At 52.8% G+C, this 20,056-nt stretch overlaps 31 non-coding genes across 31 annotated transcripts; 6 read left to right on the forward strand and 25 right to left on the reverse strand.

Moving 5' to 3' along the window:
* Positions 1-273: 273 nt before the first annotated feature.
* Positions 274-346, reverse strand: Trnam-cau. The gene has a single exon. It is a non-coding gene; the product is annotated as a tRNA-Met (tRNA).
* Positions 347-727: 381 nt separating this feature from the next.
* Positions 728-798, reverse strand: Trnag-gcc. Its single transcript has one exon. It is a non-coding gene; the product is annotated as a tRNA-Gly (tRNA).
* A 342-nt stretch (positions 799-1,140) lies between these two features.
* Trnag-ucc lies at positions 1,141-1,212 on the forward strand. The gene has a single exon. It is a non-coding gene; the product is annotated as a tRNA-Gly (tRNA).
* Positions 1,213-1,805: 593 nt separating this feature from the next.
* On the reverse strand, positions 1,806-1,879 carry Trnai-aau. Its single transcript has one exon. It is a non-coding gene; the product is annotated as a tRNA-Ile (tRNA).
* Positions 1,880-2,077: 198 nt separating this feature from the next.
* Positions 2,078-2,149, reverse strand: Trnae-uuc. The gene has a single exon. It is a non-coding gene; the product is annotated as a tRNA-Glu (tRNA).
* Positions 2,150-2,454: 305 nt separating this feature from the next.
* On the reverse strand, positions 2,455-2,527 carry Trnam-cau. The gene has a single exon. It is a non-coding gene; the product is annotated as a tRNA-Met (tRNA).
* A 381-nt stretch (positions 2,528-2,908) lies between these two features.
* On the reverse strand, positions 2,909-2,979 carry Trnag-gcc. Its single transcript has one exon. It is a non-coding gene; the product is annotated as a tRNA-Gly (tRNA).
* Positions 2,980-3,321: 342 nt separating this feature from the next.
* On the forward strand, positions 3,322-3,393 carry Trnag-ucc. Its single transcript has one exon. It is a non-coding gene; the product is annotated as a tRNA-Gly (tRNA).
* Positions 3,394-10,135: 6,742 nt separating this feature from the next.
* Trnae-uuc lies at positions 10,136-10,207 on the reverse strand. Its single transcript has one exon. It is a non-coding gene; the product is annotated as a tRNA-Glu (tRNA).
* Positions 10,208-10,512: 305 nt separating this feature from the next.
* Trnam-cau lies at positions 10,513-10,585 on the reverse strand. The gene has a single exon. It is a non-coding gene; the product is annotated as a tRNA-Met (tRNA).
* Positions 10,586-10,966: 381 nt separating this feature from the next.
* Positions 10,967-11,037, reverse strand: Trnag-gcc. Its single transcript has one exon. It is a non-coding gene; the product is annotated as a tRNA-Gly (tRNA).
* Positions 11,038-11,379: 342 nt separating this feature from the next.
* Positions 11,380-11,451, forward strand: Trnag-ucc. Its single transcript has one exon. It is a non-coding gene; the product is annotated as a tRNA-Gly (tRNA).
* Positions 11,452-12,044: 593 nt separating this feature from the next.
* Trnai-aau lies at positions 12,045-12,118 on the reverse strand. The gene has a single exon. It is a non-coding gene; the product is annotated as a tRNA-Ile (tRNA).
* Positions 12,119-12,316: 198 nt separating this feature from the next.
* On the reverse strand, positions 12,317-12,388 carry Trnae-uuc. The gene has a single exon. It is a non-coding gene; the product is annotated as a tRNA-Glu (tRNA).
* Positions 12,389-12,693: 305 nt separating this feature from the next.
* Positions 12,694-12,766, reverse strand: Trnam-cau. The gene has a single exon. It is a non-coding gene; the product is annotated as a tRNA-Met (tRNA).
* Positions 12,767-13,147: 381 nt separating this feature from the next.
* Trnag-gcc lies at positions 13,148-13,218 on the reverse strand. Its single transcript has one exon. It is a non-coding gene; the product is annotated as a tRNA-Gly (tRNA).
* A 342-nt stretch (positions 13,219-13,560) lies between these two features.
* On the forward strand, positions 13,561-13,632 carry Trnag-ucc. The gene has a single exon. It is a non-coding gene; the product is annotated as a tRNA-Gly (tRNA).
* Positions 13,633-14,225: 593 nt separating this feature from the next.
* Trnai-aau lies at positions 14,226-14,299 on the reverse strand. Its single transcript has one exon. It is a non-coding gene; the product is annotated as a tRNA-Ile (tRNA).
* A 198-nt stretch (positions 14,300-14,497) lies between these two features.
* On the reverse strand, positions 14,498-14,569 carry Trnae-uuc. Its single transcript has one exon. It is a non-coding gene; the product is annotated as a tRNA-Glu (tRNA).
* A 305-nt stretch (positions 14,570-14,874) lies between these two features.
* Trnam-cau lies at positions 14,875-14,947 on the reverse strand. The gene has a single exon. It is a non-coding gene; the product is annotated as a tRNA-Met (tRNA).
* A 381-nt stretch (positions 14,948-15,328) lies between these two features.
* On the reverse strand, positions 15,329-15,399 carry Trnag-gcc. The gene has a single exon. It is a non-coding gene; the product is annotated as a tRNA-Gly (tRNA).
* Positions 15,400-15,741: 342 nt separating this feature from the next.
* Trnag-ucc lies at positions 15,742-15,813 on the forward strand. Its single transcript has one exon. It is a non-coding gene; the product is annotated as a tRNA-Gly (tRNA).
* Positions 15,814-16,406: 593 nt separating this feature from the next.
* Trnai-aau lies at positions 16,407-16,480 on the reverse strand. Its single transcript has one exon. It is a non-coding gene; the product is annotated as a tRNA-Ile (tRNA).
* A 198-nt stretch (positions 16,481-16,678) lies between these two features.
* Trnae-uuc lies at positions 16,679-16,750 on the reverse strand. Its single transcript has one exon. It is a non-coding gene; the product is annotated as a tRNA-Glu (tRNA).
* Positions 16,751-17,055: 305 nt separating this feature from the next.
* Positions 17,056-17,128, reverse strand: Trnam-cau. Its single transcript has one exon. It is a non-coding gene; the product is annotated as a tRNA-Met (tRNA).
* Positions 17,129-17,509: 381 nt separating this feature from the next.
* Trnag-gcc lies at positions 17,510-17,580 on the reverse strand. The gene has a single exon. It is a non-coding gene; the product is annotated as a tRNA-Gly (tRNA).
* Positions 17,581-17,922: 342 nt separating this feature from the next.
* Positions 17,923-17,994, forward strand: Trnag-ucc. The gene has a single exon. It is a non-coding gene; the product is annotated as a tRNA-Gly (tRNA).
* A 593-nt stretch (positions 17,995-18,587) lies between these two features.
* Positions 18,588-18,661, reverse strand: Trnai-aau. Its single transcript has one exon. It is a non-coding gene; the product is annotated as a tRNA-Ile (tRNA).
* A 198-nt stretch (positions 18,662-18,859) lies between these two features.
* On the reverse strand, positions 18,860-18,931 carry Trnae-uuc. The gene has a single exon. It is a non-coding gene; the product is annotated as a tRNA-Glu (tRNA).
* A 305-nt stretch (positions 18,932-19,236) lies between these two features.
* Trnam-cau lies at positions 19,237-19,309 on the reverse strand. Its single transcript has one exon. It is a non-coding gene; the product is annotated as a tRNA-Met (tRNA).
* Positions 19,310-19,690: 381 nt separating this feature from the next.
* Trnag-gcc lies at positions 19,691-19,761 on the reverse strand. Its single transcript has one exon. It is a non-coding gene; the product is annotated as a tRNA-Gly (tRNA).
* Between the last annotated feature and the right edge of the window lie 295 nt (positions 19,762-20,056).

Raw genomic sequence — 20,056 nt, forward strand, 5'->3', positions numbered from 1 at the left:
GCTTGTCGCATTTCGTGTCGAGTGCCGCGTCGGCGCCCCTCTCTCTTTGCGAGCATCTTTGCACATAGTGACTGGCAAGGCGCGCACCTCAAACGTCGCAGAGCAATGCTTTTGGCTTCATGCTCTGCTGGGAGAAGAGGAAAAGGGAAGCTGTAAGTAGCAATAACAGGAAGTAAACATTTTCCCGCTGAAGCGTTGAAACGTTGTGGATAACAAACAAGAAATACGTTGGCGCCCTAGCAACAGCACCACCATCAGTCACAGAAAATTAAATGCCCCGGGTGAGGATCGAACTCACGACCTTAAGATTATGAGACTTACGCGCTGCCTACTGCGCTACCGAGGCACGGGTGCACCGCTTGTCCTGCAAACTGGGTAAATGCCGTACCCAATATTAGACGTAGAGACACTGTACTTCCTGGATAACGTGTTCTGTTGCTACACGTGCACTGCCGGCCCAGTTGATTGCGGTGCTGCTGCAGCTGTTGCAACGATAGGCAGCACTCCTTGTCGTTAAAGTTCAGAGCCTCGGAGGCACCCGGACCCGGCAACTTGTGAGGCCAGGCCGACGCTAGTCTGTAGAACATGATGCGAGCGTCCTAGTGGGGACCCGCGAGTGCTGCGTTCTCGGTCCTTCTCAAGGGAAATCCAGCTACACATTCTTGTGGATCGTGCATCTCAAGCGCTCAAGCCACGCGGCAGCATCATCGCGGGAAAAGCAAAATGATGCATCGGCCGGGAATCGAACCCGGGCCGCCCGCGTGGCAGGCGAGCATTCTACCACTGAACCACCGATGCTGGGGCCAGCGGTAACTTGACGCTGCTTCCCGAGCAGATGTCTCAAGGGAAAGTGGGACTGCCGTCAAGCGCCGTAGCATTCTGTGGGAAAGATGCTGCAGACGCTGAATCCTGCACTGCACTGCTTAAAAATGCCGCCAGAACGCGGTCCTCTGCGTACTCTTGCGTCGCCGGCGCCCAACTCTTGCCAAAGGATGCGAAATGTGCGCGGATACGCTGTCCGAATGCGTCTGGATGTGCTCCCCTAGCCTGCCTCGAAATGCGCCTGCCAGGTACGATCACCTTCCGCCGCTGCCGACTGGCGGGAAGCCGACACAGCGCGGACGCGCGGCGCCCGCTTGTGCGGTGGTGGTGTAATGGTCAGCATAGTTGCCTTCCAAGCAGTTGATCCGGGTTCGATTCCCGGCCACCGCAGCAGGCTTTTAATTTCGCGTATGAGTACTTTTGCCACGCGCTCTTAAATTATTGTTTTTTCGCCCTCTTACTCGCTGCATACCAGCCCTTAGTGTGTCTCGACTTGTCTCGACTTTGCTCAGCTGACGCGAGAGCTGACGCTCTCAAATCGGCCTTTATCAAAACGACAAGCACGAGAAACGACTGAGAGAGCTAAGGAGAGGCGAGGCGATAGACACACAGCACGCCCCCTTCATTTCACGGTGGCGTCTCCCTGACCGAATCGGGCTGTAGCTCCGAAAACAAAGGAGAAACAAAAATAGGAAGTAAAAGTGCAAATAGTGCCCTGTGTTCCCATGCGCTCACTCGCCCAAGTACTGACAAGGGCCAAAGTTGTTACGCATCGGCAATCGGACATTTTCTTTCATTTTCTCTTTATCGGTTGAGAACCAGTGTATTCAAGATATTATGGCCATTGCCGAGTGAATGCTGCAGCGCTTCCCGACGAGTCGGGTTCGGATCCTCTGTCAACTTCCACGCAGGGTGATGATCTTCTGGTCATCACACTCGCCAGCTGAAATCGGCGCTGCCTTTTCGTAGTAGTAAAAGAGTAGTGGCCCGTGGGGGGATCGAACCCACGACCTTCGCGTTATTAGCACGACGCTCTAACCAACTGAGCTAACGGGCCTCGGCAGATGCAGTTGCTCAGCCCTACGCTGGAAACAGGTGGCATGAAGCCATACACCATTTCTATGGTCGTCGTGTGTCTGCTTCCCTAGTCTATATTCTGCTGACGGTCACGAAACAGTAGCTATATTGCGAGCAGGACGGGAAACGGCCGCTCGGACAGCTCAAACCTGTCACGATTCGTGTGGAAAAAATTCCGTTCCGGTACCGGGAATCGAACCCGGGCCTCCTGGGTGAAAGCCAGGTATCCTAGCCACTAGACCACACCGGATGCGGCCGTTTCGTTGGACCGTTCGTACGGTCGCTTGTCGCATTTCGTGTCGAGTGCCGCGTCGGCGCCCCTCTCTCTTTGCGAGCATCTTTGCACATAGTGACTGGCAAGGCGCGCACCTCAAACGTCGCAGAGCAATGCTTTTGGCTTCATGCTCTGCTGGGAGAAGAGGAAAAGGGAAGCTGTAAGTAGCAATAACAGGAAGTAAACATTTTCCCGCTGAAGCGTTGAAACGTTGTGGATAACAAACAAGAAATACGTTGGCGCCCTAGCAACAGCACCACCATCAGTCACAGAAAATTAAATGCCCCGGGTGAGGATCGAACTCACGACCTTAAGATTATGAAACTTACGCGCTGCCTACTGCGCTACCGAGGCACGGGTGCACCGCTTGTCCTGCAAACTGGGTAAATGCCGTACCCAATATTAGACGTAGAGACACTGTACTTCCTGGATAACGTGTTCTGTTGCTACACGTGCACTGCCGGCCCAGTTGATTGCGGTGCTGCTGCAGCTGTTGCAACGATAGGCAGCACTCCTTGTCGTTAAAGTTCAGAGCCTCGGAGGCACCCGGACCCGGCAACTTGTGAGGCCAGGCCGACGCTAGTCTGTAGAACATGATGCGAGCGTCCTAGTGGGGACCCGCGAGTGCTGCGTTCTCGGTCCTTCTCAAGGGAAATCCAGCTACACATTCTTGTGGATCGTGCATCTCAAGCGCTCAAGCCACGCGGCAGCATCATCGCGGGAAAAGCAAAATGATGCATCGGCCGGGAATCGAACCCGGGCCGCCCGCGTGGCAGGCGAGCATTCTACCACTGAACCACCGATGCTGGGGCCAGCGGTAACTTGACGCTGCTTCCCGAGCAGATGTCTCAAGGGAAAGTGGGACTGCCGTCAAGCGCCGTAGCATTCTGTGGGAAAGATGCTGCAGACGCTGAATCCTGCACTGCACTGCTTAAAAATGCCGCCAGAACGCGGTCCTCTGCGTACTCTTGCGTCGCCGGCGCCCAACTCTTGCCAAAGGATGCGAAATGTGCGCGGATACGCTGTCCGAATGCGTCTGGATGTGCTCCCCTAGCCTGCCTCGAAATGCGCCTGCCAGGTACGATCACCTTCCGCCGCTGCCGACTGGCGGGAAGCCGACACAGCGCGGACGCGCGGCGCCCGCTTGTGCGGTGGTGGTGTAATGGTCAGCATAGTTGCCTTCCAAGCAGTTGATCCGGGTTCGATTCCCGGCCACCGCAGCAGGCTTTTAATTTCGCGTATGAGTACTTTTGCCACGCGCTCTTAAATTATTGTTTTTTCGCCCTCTTACTCGCTGCATACCAGCCCTTAGTGTGTCTCGACTTGTCTCGACTTTGCTCAGCTGACGCGAGAGCTGACGCTCTCAAATCGGCCTTTATCAAAACGACAAGCACGAGAAACGACTGAGAGAGCTAAGGAGAGGCGAGGCGATAGACACACAGCACGCCCCCTTCATTTCACGGTGGCGTCTCCCTGACCGAATCGGGCTGTAGCTCCGAAAACAAAGGAGAAACAAAAATAGGAAGTAAAAGTGCAAATAGTGCCCTGTGTTCCCATGCGCTCACCCGCCCAAGTACTGACAAGGGCCAAAGTTGTTACGCATCGGCAATCGGACATTTTCTTTCATTTTCTCTTTATCGGTTGAGAACCAGTGTATTCAAGATATTATGGCCATTGCCGAGTGAATGCTGCAGCGCTTCCCGACGAGTCGGGTTCGGATCCTCTGTCAACTTCCACGCAGGGTGATGATCTTCTGGTCATCACACTCGCCAGCTGAAATCGGCGCTGCCTTTTCGTAGTAGTAAAAGAGTAGTGGCCCGTGGGGGGATCGAACCCACGACCTTCGCGTTATTAGCACGACGCTCTAACCAACTTTTTTTTTTTTTTTTTTTTAATTTCAGTACTAAAAGGGCGACGCTACTTCTTGCTGTGTCCCATCGCAAGTTACATTCAAGCCCTTGTGACGCTGATCAAACAAGAGGTTGCAAATCAGCTTCAATCGCTTACTGCCATCTCAGTCGCTTGCAGAAGGTACCTCACCCTATGTCAGACAATGGCGAGTTGCCGCTATTACCAAAGCGGCGGCGCCGCCGACGACGACGACAACCGCGAGGGTCTCTACCAGGGGTAGAAAATACATCACAAGAACTAAGTATTCCACGTCGGCAGTCTCCGGAGACTGCCAAAAGCAGCAGTTTCTGGTGCCTACTTTAATAGCACCATTCGCACTATTCATTTGCGAGAGCATTTCTTAAATACCGCACCCATTCATAATTTTTTTATCCTAGACCGCTTTTTTCGAAAGATCTACATTAGAAGGGGCTGTTACAAAATTCTTTTGCCTCCTGTGAGGATCGAACTCACGACCTCTGGTTTACTAGACCAGCGCTCTGCCACTTTTTTTTTTTTTTTTTTTTTTTTAATGCTTGCAATTCAGTCTCAGCTCATTATGAGCAAATGAAAGCGTAATTATTATTCCTCTAACAAATATATCTATTGAAAAAAAAATATTATGGAACATCCACAACACAGCCACTTCAAAAGAAGTACACTACTGAAATTAAAATCCTAAAACATGACAATATAATGTAGACTGCTTTGTAAAAAAAAAAAAAAAAAAAAAAAAAAAAAAGAAAAAAAAAAAAAAAAAAAAAAAAAAAAAAAAAAAAAACACGGAAACTTCAGTCCTGGTGTAGAGAAGAAACATACATAAAGGCGGCAAATCCAGAAACAGTATAAAAGAAAATGGCTCACACAGGTGACCTTAGCCAACACCCTCTCTTTCAAATGTCAGGCTAAGCATATTGGCAAAATCATCTCGGAGGCCTGGCAATCGCAAGCGCTGCCAGTAAGCAGTAAGCATGTACTGCCGAAACGCTAGGTGTCCATCCTCTTCATGACAACTGTTGACAAAATGTACGAAATGGCCAATCAACCACATGACGGTATGGAGCTTCGTCCGCGGAAAAAAGGAAGAATCGGGCCGGACGAGGATGTCAATAGTATAAGCGGCTTCAGCAGACCTAGTGACAAAGGCAAGTTGTTTCCTGAGCCAACGCCAATTAGCAAGGTGCCCACAGCAGGTGAATCGATGTTCAAGGGTATCCACGAGACCACACCGAGTACAGGTGTCCGTGTCAGAAAGACCAATACGGTGCAGTCGTACATTGGTGGGAACCAAATTATTTATTACCCTATACCACGTGGACGCCACGGCCATAGAGTGGATCGGCAGACTAACATTCTTCCAGACGTTCCTCCAGGACACAGATGGAGACGCCAGTTCTATTGGATTGGGACCGGCCAGCCCCTCCCAGCGGGCAATCAAGCCCTTGGTCGTTGGCACCGGTCGCCGCAAGAAGACGTCACCGAGGTAACTCACCGCAATGTAAAATTCCCGAATGTGTTTCAACTTAAAATTTAGGCGTCCGACATCGACAGGTGGAGCAAGGCTCGCCGGACGCACAACAGTAAAAAGCCTGGATGTAATCGAAGTCACTTCTTGCGTAACAATTAGAGTCGTTCGGCGGACGTACAAAGCAGACGCCTTGCGAGTAATGTCAGAGAGGCCCAAGCCTCCGGAGGTACGCGGTTTCGTCATTACCTCGTAACGTAACTTGAATAGATGGCCCTTCCATATAAACCTGCTAGACAATTGGCGCAACCTTTTCGCCACCATCATGGGAAGTGGGAACAGCTGAGCAACATAATAAGCTTTACATAGAACGTAGGTGTCTAAAATTCTGACTTTTTGCAAAATGGTAGCAGAGCGCTGCTCATGGACCATCAGAGCCCCCTGTATCTTCTCGGTGACCGACTTCCAATTGAGAGCCGCCATTTTTAGAGGACACCGATCAATGATAATCCCCAAGGACGTATGGCGATCGACAACAGTGGCCCAAGGGACGTCAGCATCGCGAAATCCTCGAATATCAAGGAACTTACATTTACCCTGACTGAGACGCGCTCCAGAGACACGACAGTATGCATCAACTGCCCCTTTCAACAACGGGATATCATCACGTTGACGGAGGAGAACAACGACATCATCCGCATATGCCTTAACCGAGAGCTTCCCACCAGAGAGGGACATACCCTGAAGCTTGAGAGCGATAGTCCGAAGCAGCGGTTCCAGGGACAATACGAATAAAGACATAGAGAGCGGACTACCCTGAGGCACTCCGCGGCGGATAGCAATGGGCGGCGTCAGCTGCCCATTGACTGACACCCTAGCTGTTATTCCCCTATACAAATTGCCAAGAACACCACGTGATGAAGCGTTAAAACCTATAGTACCTAAAACACGATCTAAAAACACATGACTGACGTGATCAAAAGCCTTATGAAAATCAAGGAAGGCAAAGGCACAATGTACGTTTGTAACCGCCGCAACCGAGACAACATCCCGATATTCGGCTACTGGTGTCAGAATAGATCTATCATGAAAACAACATTGATGTGCACCAATCACACCCCGAAGCAGAGAGGACAACCGGCTATTGAGCGCTCTAGCAGCTGTCTTGTAGTCAAAATTCAGCAATGTGAGCGGACGAAGATTGGCAGCAGATAAACGACCAGAAGACTTCGGAATTAAAACAATTTTCCCTACTTTAAAATCGGCAGGCACATCCATCCCCCTGACAATCTCATTTAAAATCTGCGTAAAAATGCCACCCAAAAGAGGCCAAAAACGGAGATAAAATTCTTTAGGCAGGCCGTCTGGACCCGGCGATTTACTGGACGGAGAGCGAGCAATAAAATCGAAAACCTCATCTACCTGGAACTCCCGGAGAAATTCGCCGTTCGCGTCAGGCGCGATCGTCGCAGTTAGATCCCCAAAGACATCATCCGAAAGAGACTCACCAGAATCATCGGCAGAATAGAGACTAGTGTAATACTGGTGAAGAGCACGAATCATTTCCTCCTGTGCAATAAGCTGCCGTCCATCATCCACCGTAAGAGAAGAGATGAAGGAGCGACGACGACGAGTGTGATGCCGTAGCAGGTGGTACAAGGATGTCAGTTCTCCTTCAACAAGAGAGTGAGGTTTCGACTTAACTCGCAGACCATCCATCTGTCGTCGTTTAAGGCTCAAGAGCTTGGCTTTAATACGACGAACATCATGGATCCGCAGAGGAGAGGTACCCGCTGCGTCATATAGTTCACGCAGGACAGAGTAGTAATATTCATACGTGTTCTTAAAATCACGCGCCCTTGCAGCACAGTAAAAAATCAAAGTCTGACGAATCTTGGGCTTGGCAAACGCAGTCCACCAAACCAGCAAGGAGGGGTATCGCGGGACAGAGCGAAGACATCGCTCCCACACGCCACTTATAACATCATCCATAGCACTGTCGGCAAGGTGGGAAACATTTAACATCCACTGGGAACGATAAAGTTTTGCAGGTTGGTGACTAAGATTTACAGTTGCAGTAAAACCACAATGGTCAGAAAAACTAGTAGGAATAACATCGACAGAAAGAATTTTATCACATAAAAAATCAGATAAATAGAATCTGTCGAGTCTACTGCATGAGGACGCGGTAAAAAACGTATATTTCACCAGGGTTGGATATTTGTGTTCCCAAACATCACGCAGATGCATCGTACGAACTAAGTCATGTAAATCACGGCAATAATTAAAATTGGGGGACTGGTCTTCAGGGCGTAAAACACAATTAAAATCGCCTCCGAGCAGGAGACTCCGAGGACTCTGGCGCAAAAGATAAATAAGCTCTTCTTTATAAAAGCGCGATCGAGCCACAGTGTGACCCGAACCAGAGGGGGCATACAAAACAACGAGGCGGAGATCAAAAAGACGACAACCAATCCCACGGCCAGAGTCAAGGAATTCAATGTCAGTAATAGGAATGCCCTCTCGAAAGAAAAGAGCAGTTCCTGTTGAATATTCCGGCGCGACATTAAAAACAGTTTGAAATCCAGGTAGAGAGAGATCAGAAAACAACACTTCCTGCAAGAACACTACGTCCGCACAGGCGTCGTAAATAAACTGCCGCAAAGAGGCAATGCGAACGTCGGACTCAATACGGTTAACATTTAAGGTAAGAAAGGTGTATGCTTGAACCATAGAGAGAAAAGCGAGAAAACAAATCACCTACACCGACGCACCAACGTCACAGTCCATAGCAGGGGAGACGGAGGCATCCGAGGGAGGGGGACTGGTACCCCGTTCCGCGGATCCCTTACGCTTCGGTTTTTTACGAACAGCATTAACGTTCGGCTGAACGCGTAACTTGCGTCGGCTGACGGGCAAGGAAGCTTCAGCCGCCGGTGACGTAGGAGGGTCAAGTTCTGTATCCGACACCACCCGCGCCGGTCCACATGCGGGATCCGGGGTCGCGGGGGGAAACTCCGACAAAACGGAATGGTCAACACTTACACTAGCTTCCGGCAAACATGGACTGCACGGAGGCGAATCGTGAGCAGGAAGGTTCGAGGCCGCAAAGTTGGACGGAAGCGGAGCAGCTCCGCTGGCAGAGGTATGGGGCAGCGAAGCAGGAAGTTGTCGCGGCTCCACTTGTTGTGACATCGAAGTCGGTTCGGAAGACGGCGCCAACAGGCCCGACCGACGACCCGACTCGAGAGAAGCTGCGTCGGAGGCCGGAGGGGCGCCAGCAGCCGCCACCGGAACCGCTACCTCAGGAGGGCAGGGAGCAGCTACAGTACACAGTGGCTCGGAGGATGCCGGTCGCTCGGACTGGGGCATCTCAGGGAGATCCTCATCCGTACTATTTCCATCGTGTGGGCGACGCCTCTTATTATTCAAAAGTGGCACACCCACCTGAGGGACAGACGGAACAACATCAGATTTAGCACGCAAAGGAGGAAATTCTGTATCAGGGGTGCGCAAAACCTGTGGCGGGGCGCTACGACCACTGGACTGTGCTACACCAAGAGCAGAACCACCTGCAACGAGGTCAGCGACCGTTAACTTGCGACGCTGTTCGAGAGAATTTTTTAAAACAAAAACTCTCCGCGGACAGTCGGTACGCACGTGACCACTTTCATTGCACAAAAAACAGGTGCCAACCTGACCACTATATGTTACATGGACACGATATCCACCGATCTGCAGGTGAGATGGAATATTCTGCTTAACGTGCATTTCGACTGAACGAATACCACTGTAACATTGCAGGCGATGTTGGCTTGACCAGCGTTCAAGGCGAATGCTCTTTACATCACCATACTTCTGTAGACCCTCCTTAAGATAGACATTATCCACCTCCGGCGGAAGGTTGTAAACACGAACATTGGTATACGTGATGGAAGCATTGGAAAGCAGCACGGTACTTACAGAATCATCCCGATGCCGAAAGAGAACTTGATGACCATATTTAGAAAGAATTTTATCAACCTGAAGTGGGTCCATAAACTTAACAAAGAAAACATACAGTTCGGTATCAAAATAAGCAGTGTGCACCTGATCCGAATGAACACCAAAGGTATCTACCAACCAATCATGAATCTCAAGAGAACTGGGTTGCACATGGCGGGTTGACTTGTCAAAAGCAAAACTAACTGTAGCCTGACGAGGAATAACCTGGGACGACATTTTCAAAATATGCGGTCGAAACCGCTACACAAAAAACACTGAAATAAGGACAGAAAAAAAAAAACGAGGTACGAAACAACGACGAAGAAACACTCACAGAAGTTGCAACACAACACGTAAACAAAAACGATAGTCCACTATACGTAACGCTACGGCGGAGCGGAAGACTAGGCACGTCCACACTGCACGGCGTCTAAAGCGGAACTGAGCCCTACGCTGGAAACAGGTGGCATGAAGCCATACACCATTTCTATGGTCGTCGTGTGTCTGCTTCCCTAGTCTATATTCTGCTGACGGTCACGAAACAGTAGCTATATTGCGAGCAGGACGGGAAACGGCCGCTCGGACAGCTCAAACCTGTCACGATTCGTGTGGAAAAAATTCCGTTCCGGTACCGGGAATCGAACCCGGGCCTCCTGGGTGAAAGCCAGGTATCCTAGCCACTAGACCACACCGGATGCGGCCGTTTCGTTGGACCGTTCGTACGGTCGCTTGTCGCATTTCGTGTCGAGTGCCGCGTCGGCGCCCCTCTCTCTTTGCGAGCATCTTTGCACATAGTGACTGGCAAGGCGCGCACCTCAAACGTCGCAGAGCAATGCTTTTGGCTTCATGCTCTGCTGGGAGAAGAGGAAAAGGGAAGCTGTAAGTAGCAATAACAGGAAGTAAACATTTTCCCGCTGAAGCGTTGAAACGTTGTGGATAACAAACAAGAAATACGTTGGCGCCCTAGCAACAGCACCACCATCAGTCACAGAAAATTAAATGCCCCGGGTGAGGATCGAACTCACGACCTTAAGATTATGAGACTTACGCGCTGCCTACTGCGCTACCGAGGCACGGGTGCACCGCTTGTCCTGCAAACTGGGTAAATGCCGTACCCAATATTAGACGTAGAGACACTGTACTTCCTGGATAACGTGTTCTGTTGCTACACGTGCACTGCCGGCCCAGTTGATTGCGGTGCTGCTGCAGCTGTTGCAACGATAGGCAGCACTCCTTGTCGTTAAAGTTCAGAGCCTCGGAGGCACCCGGACCCGGCAACTTGTGAGGCCAGGCCGACGCTAGTCTGTAGAACATGATGCGAGCGTCCTAGTGGGGACCCGCGAGTGCTGCGTTCTCGGTCCTTCTCAAGGGAAATCCAGCTACACATTCTTGTGGATCGTGCATCTCAAGCGCTCAAGCCACGCGGCAGCATCATCGCGGGAAAAGCAAAATGATGCATCGGCCGGGAATCGAACCCGGGCCGCCCGCGTGGCAGGCGAGCATTCTACCACTGAACCACCGATGCTGGGGCCAGCGGTAACTTGACGCTGCTTCCCGAGCAGATGTCTCAAGGGAAAGTGGGACTGCCGTCAAGCGCCGTAGCATTCTGTGGGAAAGATGCTGCAGACGCTGAATCCTGCACTGCACTGCTTAAAAATGCCGCCAGAACGCGGTCCTCTGCGTACTCTTGCGTCGCCGGCGCCCAACTCTTGCCAAAGGATGCGAAATGTGCGCGGATACGCTGTCCGAATGCGTCTGGATGTGCTCCCCTAGCCTGCCTCGAAATGCGCCTGCCAGGTACGATCACCTTCCGCCGCTGCCGACTGGCGGGAAGCCGACACAGCGCGGACGCGCGGCGCCCGCTTGTGCGGTGGTGGTGTAATGGTCAGCATAGTTGCCTTCCAAGCAGTTGATCCGGGTTCGATTCCCGGCCACCGCAGCGGGCTTTTAATTTCGCGTATGAGTACTTTTGCCACGCGCTCTTAAATTATTGTTTTTTCGCCCTCTTACTCGCTGCATACCAGCCCTTAGTGTGTCTCGACTTGTCTCGACTTTGCTCAGCTGACGCGAGAGCTGACGCTCTCAAATCGGCCTTTATCAAAACGACAAGCACGAGAAACGACTGAGAGAGCTAAGGAGAGGCGAGGCGATGGACACACAGCACGCCCCCTTCATTTCACGGTGGCGTCTCCCTGACCGAATCGGGCTGTAGCTCCGAAAACAAAGGAGAAACAAAAATAGGAAGTAAAAGTGCAAATAGTGCCCTGTGTTCCCATGCGCTCACCCGCCCAAGTACTGACAAGGGCCAAAGTTGTTACGCATCGGCAATCGGACATTTTCTTTCATTTTCTCTTTATCGGTTGAGAACCAGTGTATTCAAGATATTATGGCCATTGCCGAGTGAATGCTGCAGCGCTTCCCGACGAGTCGGGTTCGGATCCTCTGTCAACTTCCACGCAGGGTGATGATCTTCTGGTCATCACACTCGCCAGCTGAAATCGGCGCTGCCTTTTCGTAGTAGTAAAAGAGTAGTGGCCCGTGGGGGGATCGAACCCACGACCTTCGCGTTATTAGCACGACGCTCTAACCAACTGAGCTAACGGGCCTCGGCAGATGCAGTTGCTCAGCCCTACGCTGGAAACAGGTGGCATGAAGCCATACACCATTTCTATGGTCGTCGTGTGTCTGCTTCCCTAGTCTATATTCTGCTGACGGTCACGAAACAGTAGCTATATTGCGAGCAGGACGGGAAACGGCCGCTCGGACAGCTCAAACCTGTCACGATTCGTGTGGAAAAAATTCCGTTCCGGTACCGGGAATCGAACCCGGGCCTCCTGGGTGAAAGCCAGGTATCCTAGCCACTAGACCACACCGGATGCGGCCGTTTCGTTGGACCGTTCGTACGGTCGCTTGTCGCATTTCGTGTCGAGTGCCGCGTCGGCGCCCCTCTCTCTTTGCGAGCATCTTTGCACATAGTGACTGGCAAGGCGCGCACCTCAAACGTCGCAGAGCAATGCTTTTGGCTTCATGCTCTGCTGGGAGAAGAGGAAAAGGGAAGCTGTAAGTAGCAATAACAGGAAGTAAACATTTTCCCGCTGAAGCGTTGAAACGTTGTGGATAACAAACAAGAAATACGTTGGCGCCCTAGCAACAGCACCACCATCAGTCACAGAAAATTAAATGCCCCGGGTGAGGATCGAACTCACGACCTTAAGATTATGAGACTTACGCGCTGCCTACTGCGCTACCGAGGCACGGGTGCACCGCTTGTCCTGCAAACTGGGTAAATGCCGTACCCAATATTAGACGTAGAGACACTGTACTTCCTGGATAACGTGTTCTGTTGCTACACGTGCACTGCCGGCCCAGTTGATTGCGGTGCTGCTGCAGCTGTTGCAACGATAGGCAGCACTCCTTGTCGTTAAAGTTCAGAGCCTCGGAGGCACCCGGACCCGGCAACTTGTGAGGCCAGGCCGACGCTAGTCTGTAGAACATGATGCGAGCGTCCTAGTGGGGACCCGCGAGTGCTGCGTTCTCGGTCCTTCTCAAGGGAAATCCAGCTACACATTCTTGTGGATCGTGCATCTCAAGCGCTCAAGCCACGCGGCAGCATCATCGCGGGAAAAGCAAAATGATGCATCGGCCGGGAATCGAACCCGGGCCGCCCGCGTGGCAGGCGAGCATTCTACCACTGAACCACCGATGCTGGGGCCAGCGGTAACTTGACGCTGCTTCCCGAGCAGATGTCTCAAGGGAAAGTGGGACTGCCGTCAAGCGCCGTAGCATTCTGTGGGAAAGATGCTGCAGACGCTGAATCCTGCACTGCACTGCTTAAAAATGCCGCCAGAACGCGGTCCTCTGCGTACTCTTGCGTCGCCGGCGCCCAACTCTTGCCAAAGGATGCGAAATGTGCGCGGATACGCTGTCCGAATGCGTCTGGATGTGCTCCCCTAGCCTGCCTCGAAATGCGCCTGCCAGGTACGATCACCTTCCGCCGCTGCCGACTGGCGGGAAGCCGACACAGCGCGGACGCGCGGCGCCCGCTTGTGCGGTGGTGGTGTAATGGTCAGCATAGTTGCCTTCCAAGCAGTTGATCCGGGTTCGATTCCCGGCCACCGCAGCGGGCTTTTAATTTCGCGTATGAGTACTTTTGCCACGCGCTCTTAAATTATTGTTTTTTCGCCCTCTTACTCGCTGCATACCAGCCCTTAGTGTGTCTCGACTTGTCTCGACTTTGCTCAGCTGACGCGAGAGCTGACGCTCTCAAATCGGCCTTTATCAAAACGACAAGCACGAGAAACGACTGAGAGAGCTAAGGAGAGGCGAGGCGATGGACACACAGCACGCCCCCTTCATTTCACGGTGGCGTCTCCCTGACCGAATCGGGCTGTAGCTCCGAAAACAAAGGAGAAACAAAAATAGGAAGTAAAAGTGCAAATAGTGCCCTGTGTTCCCATGCGCTCACCCGCCCAAGTACTGACAAGGGCCAAAGTTGTTACGCATCGGCAATCGGACATTTTCTTTCATTTTCTCTTTATCGGTTGAGAACCAGTGTATTCAAGATATTATGGCCATTGCCGAGTGAATGCTGCAGCGCTTCCCGACGAGTCGGGTTCGGATCCTCTGTCAACTTCCACGCAGGGTGATGATCTTCTGGTCATCACACTCGCCAGCTGAAATCGGCGCTGCCTTTTCGTAGTAGTAAAAGAGTAGTGGCCCGTGGGGGGATCGAACCCACGACCTTCGCGTTATTAGCACGACGCTCTAACCAACTGAGCTAACGGGCCTCGGCAGATGCAGTTGCTCAGCCCTACGCTGGAAACAGGTGGCATGAAGCCATACACCATTTCTATGGTCGTCGTGTGTCTGCTTCCCTAGTCTATATTCTGCTGACGGTCACGAAACAGTAGCTATATTGCGAGCAGGACGGGAAACGGCCGCTCGGACAGCTCAAACCTGTCACGATTCGTGTGGAAAAAATTCCGTTCCGGTACCGGGAATCGAACCCGGGCCTCCTGGGTGAAAGCCAGGTATCCTAGCCACTAGACCACACCGGATGCGGCCGTTTCGTTGGACCGTTCGTACGGTCGCTTGTCGCATTTCGTGTCGAGTGCCGCGTCGGCGCCCCTCTCTCTTTGCGAGCATCTTTGCACATAGTGACTGGCAAGGCGCGCACCTCAAACGTCGCAGAGCAATGCTTTTGGCTTCATGCTCTGCTGGGAGAAGAGGAAAAGGGAAGCTGTAAGTAGCAATAACAGGAAGTAAACATTTTCCCGCTGAAGCGTTGAAACGTTGTGGATAACAAACAAGAAATACGTTGGCGCCCTAGCAACAGCACCACCATCAGTCACAGAAAATTAAATGCCCCGGGTGAGGATCGAACTCACGACCTTAAGATTATGAGACTTACGCGCTGCCTACTGCGCTACCGAGGCACGGGTGCACCGCTTGTCCTGCAAACTGGGTAAATGCCGTACCCAATATTAGACGTAGAGACACTGTACTTCCTGGATAACGTGTTCTGTTGCTACACGTGCACTGCCGGCCCAGTTGATTGCGGTGCTGCTGCAGCTGTTGCAACGATAGGCAGCACTCCTTGTCGTTAAAGTTCAGAGCCTCGGAGGCACCCGGACCCGGCAACTTGTGAGGCCAGGCCGACGCTAGTCTGTAGAACATGATGCGAGCGTCCTAGTGGGGACCCGCGAGTGCTGCGTTCTCGGTCCTTCTCAAGGGAAATCCAGCTACACATTCTTGTGGATCGTGCATCTCAAGCGCTCAAGCCACGCGGCAGCATCATCGCGGGAAAAGCAAAATGATGCATCGGCCGGGAATCGAACCCGGGCCGCCCGCGTGGCAGGCGAGCATTCTACCACTGAACCACCGATGCTGGGGCCAGCGGTAACTTGACGCTGCTTCCCGAGCAGATGTCTCAAGGGAAAGTGGGACTGCCGTCAAGCGCCGTAGCATTCTGTGGGAAAGATGCTGCAGACGCTGAATCCTGCACTGCACTGCTTAAAAATGCCGCCAGAACGCGGTCCTCTGCGTACTCTTGCGTCGCCGGCGCCCAACTCTTGCCAAAGGATGCGAAATGTGCGCGGATACGCTGTCCGAATGCGTCTGGATGTGCTCCCCTAGCCTGCCTCGAAATGCGCCTGCCAGGTACGATCATCTTCCGCCGCTGCCGACTGGCGGGAAGCCGACACAGCGCGGACGCGCGGCGCCCGCTTGTGCGGTGGTGGTGTAATGATCAGCATAGTTGCCTTCCAAGCAGTTGATCCGGGTTCGATTCCCGGCCACCGCAGCGGGCTTTTAATTTCGCGTATGAGTACTTTTGCCACGCGCTCTTAAATTATTGTTTTTTCGCCCTCTTACTCGCTGCATACCAGCCCTTAGTGTGTCTCGACTTGTCTCGACTTTGCTCAGCTGACGCGAGAGCTGACGCTCTCAAATCGGCCTTTATCAAAACGACAAGCACGAGAAACGACTGAGAGAGCTAAGGAGAGGCGAGGCGATGGACACACAGCACGCCCCCTTCATTTCACGGTGGCGTCTCCCTGACCGAATCGGGCTGTAGCTCCGAAAACAAAGGAGAAACAAAAATAGGAAGTAAAAGTGCAAATAGTGCCCTGTGTTCCCATGCGCTCACCCGCCCAAGTACTGACAAGGGCCAAAGTTGTTACGCATCGGCAATCGGACATTTTCTTTCATTTTCTCTTTATCGGTTGAGAACCAGTGTATTCAAGATATTATGGCCATTGCCGAGTGAATGCTGCAGCGCTTCCCGACGAGTCGGGTTCGGATCCTCTGTCAACTTCCACGCAGGGTGATGATCTTCTGGTCATCACACTCGCCAGCTGAAATCGGCGCTGCCTTTTCGTAGTAGTAAAAGAGTAGTGGCCCGTGGGGGGATCGAACCCACGACCTTCGCGTTATTAGCACGACGCTCTAACCAACTGAGCTAACGGGCCTCGGCAGATGCAGTTGCTCAGCCCTACGCTGGAAACAGGTGGCATGAAGCCATACACCATTTCTATGGTCGTCGTGTGTCTGCTTCCCTAGTCTATATTCTGCTGACGGTCACGAAACAGTAGCTATATTGCGAGCAGGACGGGAAACGGCCGCTCGGACAGCTCAAACCTGTCACGATTCGTGTGGAAAAAATTCCGTTCCGGTACCGGGAATCGAACCCGGGCCTCCTGGGTGAAAGCCAGGTATCCTAGCCACTAGACCACACCGGATGCGGCCGTTTCGTTGGACCGTTCGTACGGTCGCTTGTCGCATTTCGTGTCGAGTGCCGCGTCGGCGCCCCTCTCTCTTTGCGAGCATCTTTGCACATAGTGACTGGCAAGGCGCGCACCTCAAACGTCGCAGAGCAATGCTTTTGGCTTCATGCTCTGCTGGGAGAAGAGGAAAAGGGAAGCTGTAAGTAGCAATAACAGGAAGTAAACATTTTCCCGCTGAAGCGTTGAAACGTTGTGGATAACAAACAAGAAATACGTTGGCGCCCTAGCAACAGCACCACCATCAGTCACAGAAAATTAAATGCCCCGGGTGAGGATCGAACTCACGACCTTAAGATTATGAGACTTACGCGCTGCCTACTGCGCTACCGAGGCACGGGTGCACCGCTTGTCCTGCAAACTGGGTAAATGCCGTACCCAATATTAGACGTAGAGACACTGTACTTCCTGGATAACGTGTTCTGTTGCTACACGTGCACTGCCGGCCCAGTTGATTGCGGTGCTGCTGCAGCTGTTGCAACGATAGGCAGCACTCCTTGTCGTTAAAGTTCAGAGCCTCGGAGGCACCCGGACCCGGCAACTTGTGAGGCCAGGCCGACGCTAGTCTGTAGAACATGATGCGAGCGTCCTAGTGGGGACCCGCGAGTGCTGCGTTCTCGGTCCTTCTCAAGGGAAATCCAGCTACACATTCTTGTGGATCGTGCATCTCAAGCGCTCAAGCCACGCGGCAGCATCATCGCGGGAAAAGCAAAATGATGCATCGGCCGGGAATCGAACCCGGGCCGCCCGCGTGGCAGGCGAGCATTCTACCACTGAACCACCGATGCTGGGGCCAGCGGTAACTTGACGCTGCTTCCCGAGCAGATGTCTCAAGGGAAAGTGGGACTGCCGTCAAGCGCTGTAGCATTCTGTGGGAAAGATGCTGCAGACGCTGAATCCTGCACTGCACTGCTTAAAAATGCCGCCAGAACGCGGTCCTCTGCGTACTCTTGCGTCGCCGGCGCCCAACTCTTGCCAAAGGATGCGAAATGTGCGCGGATACGCTGTCCGAATGCGTCTGGATGTGCTCCCCTAGCCTGCCTCGAAATGCGCCTGCCAGGTACGATCACCTTCCGCCGCTGCCGACTGGCGGGAAGCCGACACAGCGCGGACGCGCGGCGCCCGCTTGTGCGGTGGTGGTGTAATGGTCAGCATAGTTGCCTTCCAAGCAGTTGATCCGGGTTCGATTCCCGGCCACCGCAGCAGGCTTTTAATTTCGCGTATGAGTACTTTTGCCACGCGCTCTTAAATTATTGTTTTTTCGCCCTCTTACTCGCTGCATACCAGCCCTTAGTGTGTCTCGACTTGTCTCGACTTTGCTCAGCTGACGCGAGAGCTGACGCTCTCAAATCGGCCTTTATCAAAACGACAAGCACGAGAAACGACTGAGAGAGCTAAGGAGAGGCGAGGCGATAGACACACAGCACGCCCCCTTCATTTCACGGTGGCGTCTCCCTGACCGAATCGGGCTGTAGCTCCGAAAACAAAGGAGAAACAAAAATAGGAAGTAAAAGTGCAAATAGTGCCCTGTGTTCCCATGCGCTCACCCGCCCAAGTACTGACAAGGGCCAAAGTTGTTACGCATCGGCAATCGGACATTTTCTTTCATTTTCTCTTTATCGGTTGAGAACCAGTGTATTCAAGATATTATGGCCATTGCCGAGTGAATGCTGCAGCGCTTCCCGACGAGTCGGGTTCGGATCCTCTGTCAACTTCCACGCAGGGTGATGATCTTCTGGTCATCACACTCGCCAGCTGAAATCGGCGCTGCCTTTTCGTAGTAGTAAAAGAGTAGTGGCCCGTGGGGGGATCGAACCCACGACCTTCGCGTTATTAGCACGACGCTCTAACCAACTGAGCTAACGGGCCTCGGCAGATGCAGTTGCTCAGCCCTACGCTGGAAACAGGTGGCATGAAGCCATACACCATTTCTATGGTCGTCGTGTGTCTGCTTCCCTAGTCTATATTCTGCTGACGGTCACGAAACAGTAGCTATATTGCGAGCAGGACGGGAAACGGCCGCTCGGACAGCTCAAACCTGTCACGATTCGTGTGGAAAAAATTCCGTTCCGGTACCGGGAATCGAACCCGGGCCTCCTGGGTGAAAGGCAGGTATCCTAGCCACTAGACCACACCGGATGCGGCCGTTTCGTTGGACCGTTCGTACGGTCGCTTGTCGCATTTCGTGTCGAGTGCCGCGTCGGCGCCCCTCTCTCTTTGCGAGCATCTTTGCACATAGTGACTGGCAAGGCGCGCACCTCAAACGTCGCAGAGCAATGCTTTTGGCTTCATGCTCTGCTGGGAGAAGAGGAAAAGGGAAGCTGTAAGTAGCAATAACAGGAAGTAAACATTTTCCCGCTGAAGCGTTGAAACGTTGTGGATAACAAACAAGAAATACGTTGGCGCCCTAGCAACAGCACCACCATCAGTCACAGAAAATTAAATGCCCCGGGTGAGGATCGAACTCACGACCTTAAGATTATGAGACTTACGCGCTGCCTACTGCGCTACCGAGGCACGGGTGCACCGCTTGTCCTGCAAACTGGGTAAATGCCGTACCCAATATTAGACGTAGAGACACTGTACTTCCTGGATAACGTGTTCTGTTGCTACACGTGCACTGCCGGCCCAGTTGATTGCGGTGCTGCTGCAGCTGTTGCAACGATAGGCAGCACTCCTTGTCGTTAAAGTTCAGAGCCTCGGAGGCACCCGGACCCGGCAACTTGTGAGGCCAGGCCGACGCTAGTCTGTAGAACATGATGCGAGCGTCCTAGTGGGGACCCGCGAGTGCTGCGTTCTCGGTCCTTCTCAAGGGAAATCCAGCTACACATTCTTGTGGATCGTGCATCTCAAGCGCTCAAGCCACGCGGCAGCATCATCGCGGGAAAAGCAAAATGATGCATCGGCCGGGAATCGAACCCGGGCCGCCCGCGTGGCAGGCGAGCATTCTACCACTGAACCACCGATGCTGGGGCCAGCGGTAATTTGACGCTGCTTCCCGAGCAGATGTCTCAAGGGAAAGTGGGACTGCCGTCAAGCGCCGTAGCATTCTGTGGGAAAGATGCTGCAGACGCTGAATCCTGCACTGCACTGCTTAAAAATGCCGCCAGAACGCGGTCCTCTGCGTACTCTTGCGTCGCCGGCGCCCAACTCTTGCCAAAGGATGCGAAATGTGCGCGGATACGCTGTCCGAATGCGTCTGGATGTGCTCCCCTAGCCTGCCTCGAAATGCGCCTGCCAGGTACGATCACCTTCCGCCGCTGC

Source organism: Schistocerca piceifrons, unplaced genomic scaffold (assembly GCF_021461385.2).
Source record: "Schistocerca piceifrons isolate TAMUIC-IGC-003096 unplaced genomic scaffold, iqSchPice1.1 HiC_scaffold_572, whole genome shotgun sequence".
NCBI classification, from domain to species: Eukaryota; Metazoa; Arthropoda; class Insecta; order Orthoptera; family Acrididae; genus Schistocerca; species Schistocerca piceifrons.